This window comes from Stomoxys calcitrans, chromosome 5 (assembly GCF_963082655.1).
Source record: "Stomoxys calcitrans chromosome 5, idStoCalc2.1, whole genome shotgun sequence".
NCBI classification, from domain to species: Eukaryota; Metazoa; Arthropoda; class Insecta; order Diptera; family Muscidae; genus Stomoxys; species Stomoxys calcitrans.
Window position 1 is genome coordinate 25,608,955 of NC_081556.1, and position 8,361 is coordinate 25,617,315.

The window sequence follows — 8,361 nt, forward strand, 5'->3', positions numbered from 1 at the left end:
AAATCAGACAGGTTTTCATTTCTATGAGAACCTGTCTGATTTAGCGGATGTTAACATTCGCAAGTTATTGGGCTTTTTAAATCGATCTGTATGGTTCAACGGTAGGAACGAGAAGGCACCTTCCTTCTTCTGTTGCTGTGGTATCACAATGGACGAAAACGTCTAAGTGAGTCTGACGGCAGACTGCCACTCAAGCCTAACATAACCTAACCGCTTGAAATTTTGCACAGATACTTTTTAATGATGGAGGTCCTTGAGGATTTCAAATGGACCATATGGGTTCAGATTTGGATATAGTTCCCATATAAACCTATCTTACGATTTGGCTTCTTGAACCCTTATAGGCCACAATTTTTGTCCGATTTGGTTCAAGTTTTGCATGAAGTGTTATGTTACGTCTTCGAACAACTATGCCAAGTACGGTCCAAATCGGTCTATAGCCTGATATAGCTCCAATGTAATCTGAACTCCCGATTTTACTTCTTAAGGCCCTGGAAGCCGCAATTGTTAACCGAGGCTGAAAGTTTGCCCATAGTGTTTTGTTATGACTCCCAAAACCCGTGCCAAATCGGTCTATAAATTGATGTAGCTCCTATATAAACCGGATCTACAAATTAGCTTCCTACGAACCCTAGAAGTTAAAATTTTTGACTAATTTAACAGGAACTCCTTAGTCAAAGTACACATGTCCAAATGTTTTGGCAGAATCCAGATTCGGATTGAATTTATTACGGCAAGACGACTGAAAAAAAGAGCTGTTATAGGCTGCAATGCCGAATCAACCACCGTGCCATAAAGTGAAATCGCAGCAACAACGCAACCATGCAATGCAGCAAATAGAAGTGTTAGGTTAGATTGAAAAGAGGGTGCGGATATTAATCCGTCCCAAGCCACTATGACATATCAATAATTGACTTGTTATGCGCTTTAAATATTAAAATGTCACCTCGAAAAGGAAAAGCCAAGAATTCCGTTCCCTAATTGTTTTCCATACCATGCCCCTTAGTTGGTTCATGTCTGGTAATGTGTCCCCACATGCTATCACTAGCCGCACCTATTATGCATACGTGAGCTCGTAGTCCTATGTGTCCCGTTATAATACCGAAAGATATACTGACCTCCTTCTTACTTTCTTTCAGTGGCAACCACGTCTCTTACAATCCGGATAGGATTTTCGACTTCCTACCAAAGTTTCGCTGTTCCGTTATCTCCAAGACTTTTTCGGACCTTCTGCATAGCAAGTTCAGATCCTTTACCCTAAGAAGTATTATAACATCGTCTGCGTAGCATACGGGTTTAAATCCTTCTTCACACAGCATCCGCAACAGGTTATTTATGGAGGTCACCCATAAGAGTAGCGATGAAATACCCCCTGTGGCGTGCTCTGTGCCACTTTCTTTCTTATATTTATGTCATGGAACCCACAATGTATCACTCTGTTCCTTAGCATATAGTTTAACCAATATCTAAGGCACGCGGTCCACCCGGTGCTGGTTAAAGGATTGGATCAGTGTGTCGGTCCGCACATTGTTAAAAGTCTCCTTTATGACAATGCCTACCGCCAATGTGTACTTGGAATGTATCTTGGAATCGAAGGATTCTTCTATTTTATGCACAACCTCGTGCAGGGAAGTCGCCGCCGATCTTCCCTTGACATAAGCATGTTGTTTGTATTTGAGCAGTTCTCTGGATGTCCTACTCTATATCATGGTATCCACAATACGTTCCATGGTTTTGAGTAGGAAGAACGTGCGGCTTATAGGTCTGTAGGCCTTTGGTGTCGCACAACTTTCCTTGCCGGGCATGGGTATAAATACCACCCTTGCTGCTGTCAGGCTTTCGGAGTATGTGCAAGTCTAAGGCACGCATATAAGCGTAGAAAAGCCTCTGGGGAGTGGGCAAAGCAACGCCCAGAAGGTATTGGATGTAGATATAAATTTTTTATGTATTTAAACCCCCTTTTCTTCTTTTATGAAAGGTGATATATTGTAGATTAGTTTGAAGACTAAATCAGACAAAGGGTAGGCTAGATAAAAGGGTAGGCTATGCGAAACATCCGTCGAAATTTCATTTTTTCTGAATGAATAATACTACTGTCCACACCTTAAAACCCTTCCTCAGTCATAGTTAACCCTATTTAAATGTCTTGAACTGTATGGATATTTGATGTTTCACATGAAGGAAAAAGCCAAAAAGTACCAGTTAATATTTGCTGCCACAATGGTTGAAGGAATTTGGTCAACATGTTAACGACCTTAATACACGGTTTACTCCTTTTCCCCTTTTTTATGGGACATCAAATTGATGCGGCGCGTCATTCAGCCACTCGATTGTGACGAGCAAAGAAACCCCATTTTCCATTTAATTTTTTTTTTTCCTGTTTGCTATTTTTGTATGGTTTCATATGTAATTGTATGCGAACATTCGTATTTTATTTTGACCGTAATTTTCCACTTAAATAACAAAGTGAAAATTTGAAATGAATTTATAAATATTTTGTAAGCACGTGATACATTGGGAATTTTCTTCCGCTTCTTCCCAACCTTTGCCTATCTCATGCCGTACGAAACCGTCAGCAGAAAGTGAAGGGGCCAAGCAAATAGCCGCCAGTGTGTAAATAAGAAAACGACATGTTGTATTGTTTGTTGTTGCTATTGTAGCACAGAACTCGTGTGTGCGACCAGTCGATGAGTTTTTTTTTTTAGCCTTCTTTAAACAGCCAATCATTTATGGAATATGTGCGAGTGTGCCCTCTTTTGACTTTAGGTTAAATAATAAAATACATATTTGGCACTGACCGATTCGACAGTCCCGTATTGTCTAGTGGTTAGGATATCCGGCTCTCACCCGGAAGGCCCGGGTTCGATTCCCGGTACGGGAAAATCTTTTTTTTTTTTTATAAAATCGTTTGAAAAAACCATTGCGGTAAATGAGTTCTGTTTATATGTCTCACACAGTGCTAGCATTGCATATTTGTCATAAAAGTCTTGATGTACCCAGCAATACCTACAAATGTTTGTAAAACAAGTGCAAGTTCGGCCAAGCCGAGCTTCAAATTTACACATAGTGAACTCATTTCATATATAGATTAGTTTGAAGACTAAATCAGACAAATTTGGGATCGATTTATATTGGGTGTAAATCTATTTCCAGGGGCTCAAACAGCCAAATCGGTGGATAGTATACATTCATATATATATATACATGAAAATCTGAAGCGATATGGTCCATTTGCAATACCTAACGATCTACATCAATAAGAAGTATGAGTAAAAATTGTTAAGCGGATAGCTTCTTTGGTTCGAAGATTAACGTAATTTCAGACAGAAAAATCGTATTGGAAGGGAATTCGGAGTCAATCTGCATACTTATTATTGGTCTTATCTCTCATATTTTGTTCAAGTCAGTGGCGTTAAAGGGTATCAAAATACAACAAGTAAAAACGTGCTTACATCGGCCGGGCCAATTTTGGGAACCAACAGCCATAGATTATGCTAAAAATTTACACAAATTAACTTAGTTAAAGGGAACATGTGTAATTTACGTATCAAATTTCAGGCAAAAATTAAAACTTATAGGGGCAGTAGAAGACGAATCGGGTGATCGCTTTATATGGGAGCTATATCAGGTTATAACCTGATTTCGACAATACTAACAATGGATGCTGGAATAAAACACTTTGTGCCAAATTTCAGCCGAATCGGACAACAATTGCGGTTTCCATGGTGACAAGATGTTAAATCGGGAGGTCGGTTAATATGGGAGGTTATACATCGATTTGGACCGTACTTGGCCATACTTGTTGTTGGAAGTCGTAAGAGAACATTATATGCCAACTCGGACAACAATTGCGGTTTCTATGGGCTTAAAAGTAAAATCGAAGGACCACTTTATATGGGATATATATCCAAAACTCCCAAACTACCAGCAACAATAAAATGTCTCTGTGCAAAATTTCAAGCGGATGTCTATTAGAGCTGGCAAAATAACGTTGGCACTATCGATATTTTATTTTTTGTCGGAATATCGATTGATACTGTCGGCAAAGTTAAATTTGTTGCAAAATTGAAAAAATAAGCGATTTAGCATTGAATGTGCGCAATTTTCCTCCGATTGGGCTAACTTTGTACAATGATTTCTTTCATGACTTGGTTTTATTTGGTCTGTGTATTGATATTGTTACTACCTAAATCGGGCTCTTGATTTTTGATTATTAGAAATATCGAAAATATCGAATGTTGTGATTATCGATAGTTTGCCAGCTCTAATATCGACCCTTATCGAGATATCCACAAAAAGACGGACGGACATGACTAGATCGTCTTGGAATGTTACGATGATCAAGAATGTATATACTTTATAGGGTCACAGGTCAATATTTCGAGGTGTTATAAACGAATTACTAGATTAGTGTATTTCCATGCTATAGTGGTGGGTATACAAGTTTATAAATGCATGTATGCCAGTTTACAGTAAATATAAATAACTGTTATAAAATGAAGACGATCGAGGTATTGCAACCGCAATATGTTTTTAATTGTTGACAAGATATTCTTAGAAATGTAGCATATTTTTAGGTGTTGCTTCTGCTTTGATGATCACTTTGCAGCACAGGGTGTTACATGGTTTCTATGGATTGATAAAAAAATAACGCATCGAAATATCTATTTCCAACTCTATAAAGTATAAATTCTTGGGCGTCGTAGAGTTATAAAACTATTAGTCCATGTCCGTTCGTCTGTCTGTTGAGATCACAAAGTCTTAAAAAATAATGTCGTTGAGTTGAAACTTTACACAGGAAAAGTCAGGTGGGTGAACTGTATCTCCTTAAAGCCCCCAAATAGGCCGATCGCTCGATAAGACTTCTTGATGTCACAAAAGTTTTAGTGTTAATTTAATTTTAAACAGTGAGTTGAATTAGAATTATTGATGTCCCCATTAAGATCCCAGGGTTCATAATAATTGCATTTATTACCTGATTTCGCTGAAATTTGGCACATTGAGCTTTGCGATGAGTATGGCCTAGTTCGGACAAGATAACACCAATATAGACCGATCTTTTTATTAAGCTTCTTGAGCTAAGAAAAAGCGTATTTTTGATCCGATTTTGCTGAAACGTGAAACAGTGAGTCGTATTGGTCCCTTGATGTGGCACATGGAACATGGTCCAAATCGTTCTATATAGGGATGTGTCAACTATATAGATTGATCTTCTGATTTAAGATCTGAGGGCCATTAAAGTCGAATCTACTTCCCGAGATTTGCATGGCGCATCTAAACTAAAATTATGATGAACATTCCATTGAGGAATACAGGATACTTCTCTCATATCAATGAGTGCAGTCCGATTAAAGTTTAAGCTGAATGAGTCCGAACGGCGTGCCATATAGCGACACCACCTAGTAGAGAAGTTATAACCTGGCAGGATTCCTCACAAATGTTGCCAGTAATAAATAGTAAGTGAATTAACACCGCTGAAAATTTTTCTAATGTTCACGCCGGCGAAAATCTCGCGATTTTTTGAAATTATTTATCAATCTTATTTATAAAAGCAAATATATTTAATTATGCGAAAAATACTTTCAAAAATCGCGCGAATTTTAAAAATTCGGCCGATTTTGAAAATTTTTTTATTTTTTTTTTTTTTGAAAAGCAAAAAGCGCCGCAAGGCAAACTCGTTTTCAAAAATTGAGCGATTTTTTGAAATATGTATATAGAAATTGGAACATATCCAATAAGCTGCTTATCAAAAAAAGTTTTTCTCCATTACTACCACTACATGTGTGGAATTTGGTCTTCTTCCATATTTTGTAAGTTCTTGAATGGTCCAAATAGGATTATATTTGGTTATAGCTGTCACATAGGCGAGTTGGGATCTTAAGTTCATTAAAGCTGCATTTATTTTCTCCATTTCGCTGAAATTGAGAAAATGAGAAGACGAGGCTATTACTGAAAGGAAGTGAGAAGGAGGTCAGTATAGCTATTGGTATCATAATGGGACACATAGGACTACGAGCTCACTTATGTAAAATCAGGGCGGCAAGTGACAGCATGTGTAGGGCATATGGGGAAGATGATGAGACGTTGGAGCATTTAGATGGAGACACAAGACATGGTATTGAAAACAATTAAGGATTTCGTAGGTAGCACGGAATTCCTAACTTAAAATTTTCTCTAAAACCTCTAAAAAGGTTACTTTATAGTTTTTAGAGCGTAGAACACGCTAAAACTGGCATATTGGCCAAACTTATTGTTTTACAACCTTGTTTTATGACCCATCTGATCACCTCTCCCGAAGTGCATCAAATCTGTATAGATTAATGTATAGATTTATATCTAAATCACGACCGATTTTGATGGAAGGACGTCCCGAAATCTTTTTTTTAGTTTCACATTGTTTATAAACAAAAGTTTATAACCAATGGGAAACTTGAACACAAAAACTTTGTCCCAATACTCTAATGCAATATTTGCATTAGCGCTCATTGTTCATCTATGATTACACAATCTAATCATACTTTTGTTCTTGCCTACATGCCAGCTATACGCTGAGTTTTTCACATAATTTGTATTTTTTAACAAGGTGTTCATGTAGAAAAAAGTTTGCCTGACTTTGCAGTGCAGTGCTGGAACTGCATGTGTGCACGCAAATTGACACCACCAACTAAGAAAAAAAAAATACTAACTGGTCAGCCTAGGATTGCATGAAAAATTACCATGTCACCTATTTAGAGGCAGTACCCTGCTGTAGTACCCTTATAAATATATCTACATATATATATATTTTTTTTCAATGAAAAATTCCCAACGGAAAAGTATGTCAAAATGTTTTTAATCTATGAAAGCCAGGTCGACATATTTTCCGCCTTCTGCTTTTAGATTTCCATTTAGTTAAAGCACGTCCATGATGTAGGTGTTGTTTTGTTTGTTGTTGTTTTCCTCATGGCATAAAATATTGAAATGAAAGTAAAAATTATCACACATTATACAAGTGATTCTATAGAATGAAAAATAAATATGAAAAAGCCCAATGTGTGGCATATTCATTACACAAGTTGGGAGAAGTATAACCAACCCAGGGGACAAATGTTTTTGGGGTAGTAGGATTGAATAAAAACTGAGTTTCCCGTACCGGGAATCGAACCCGGGCCTTCCGGGTGAGAGCCGGATATCCTAACCACTAGACAATACGGGATATTTTCAAAGAATGCTTAGGTAAATTGAATTATAAAATTGTTTGAAGACAATTTATTTATAGATGGACCAATCATATAGGCATTGGCATCTCATACATACACAAGAAATATGATAAGAACACATTTTTTATTAGTGGGTTATTTTGTGTTGCAAATAGGTACTTCAAAATAAAGGTGGCTATGTACATATTCTGCAACTGAAGATTCTTGATCCGCGTAAACTTTTAAGACGAGTTAACCATGTCCATTCGTTTGTCCGTTTATACAGATTCTTTTGTTGTCTAACGACAGGTTAAGTTCGACGATGGACCATATTGGACTATATTTTGATATAGCCTCAATATAGACCGGTCTTCCGATTTAAGGTTTTATGGCCATAATAGGTGCATTTACTATCTGATTTCACCAAATATGGTCCAGATCGGATTACATCTGCATATAGTTGCCATATACACCCATCTCCCGATTTAAGGTCTTCGGCACATAAAAACCGTTTGCCTGATGTTGTTTAAATATGTCACAGGGAGTCGTACAAGACCTCTTGTCATCCATACCGAAAATGATCTAATAGATCGGGCTATATTTTAATATAGCTGTCATAAATACCTACCTTCTAATTTATAGCATTGGGCCCATAAAAGTCACATTTATTAACCAAATTCGCTGAAATTCGCTCTATGTCCTAGAGCGGTCTATATTTGAATATAGCTACCACATACACCGATCTCCTGATTTGTGGTCTTGGGCCCATAAAAGCAATATGTATTACCTGATTTTGTTGAAATTTGCCACAGCGAGTTGTCTAAAACCCCTCGACATCCATACTGAGTGTGCTCTTAATCGGTTTATGTTTGAATAAAGGTGTTATATATACCGACCTTCCGATTAATGTTCTTCGGTTCATAAAAAGCGCATTTATTAACTGATTTTGCTGAAATTGGTCCTTTCCAGTGGTTTGGTATCTTCAAACCATACAAGACCTCACACGGCTCGACGCCAGAGCTTTCAGCGCAGTCCGAATGTCCCTGTATATAGTGACAGTTTGATGGGCCTGCTGCTCCCGCATTGACATTGTCTCCAGAGCTTTCAGGCCAGTGAAATCTCTGCCTGAACGAAGCTGCCATGAGGTCTCTTGCCCCTGTTACCCACATCCAATTAAGACCCA

The 8,361-nt window shown here is 37.7% G+C and overlaps 2 non-coding genes across 2 annotated transcripts; one reads left to right on the forward strand and one right to left on the reverse strand.

The window, feature by feature from the left end:
* The first annotated feature begins 2,809 nt into the window (after positions 1 to 2,809).
* Positions 2,810 to 2,881, forward strand: Trnae-cuc (transfer RNA glutamic acid (anticodon CUC)). The gene has a single exon. It is a non-coding gene; the product is annotated as a tRNA-Glu (tRNA).
* Positions 2,882 to 7,123: 4,242 nt separating this feature from the next.
* On the reverse strand, positions 7,124 to 7,195 carry Trnae-cuc (transfer RNA glutamic acid (anticodon CUC)). The gene has a single exon. It is a non-coding gene; the product is annotated as a tRNA-Glu (tRNA).
* Positions 7,196 to 8,361: the final 1,166 nt, after the last annotated feature.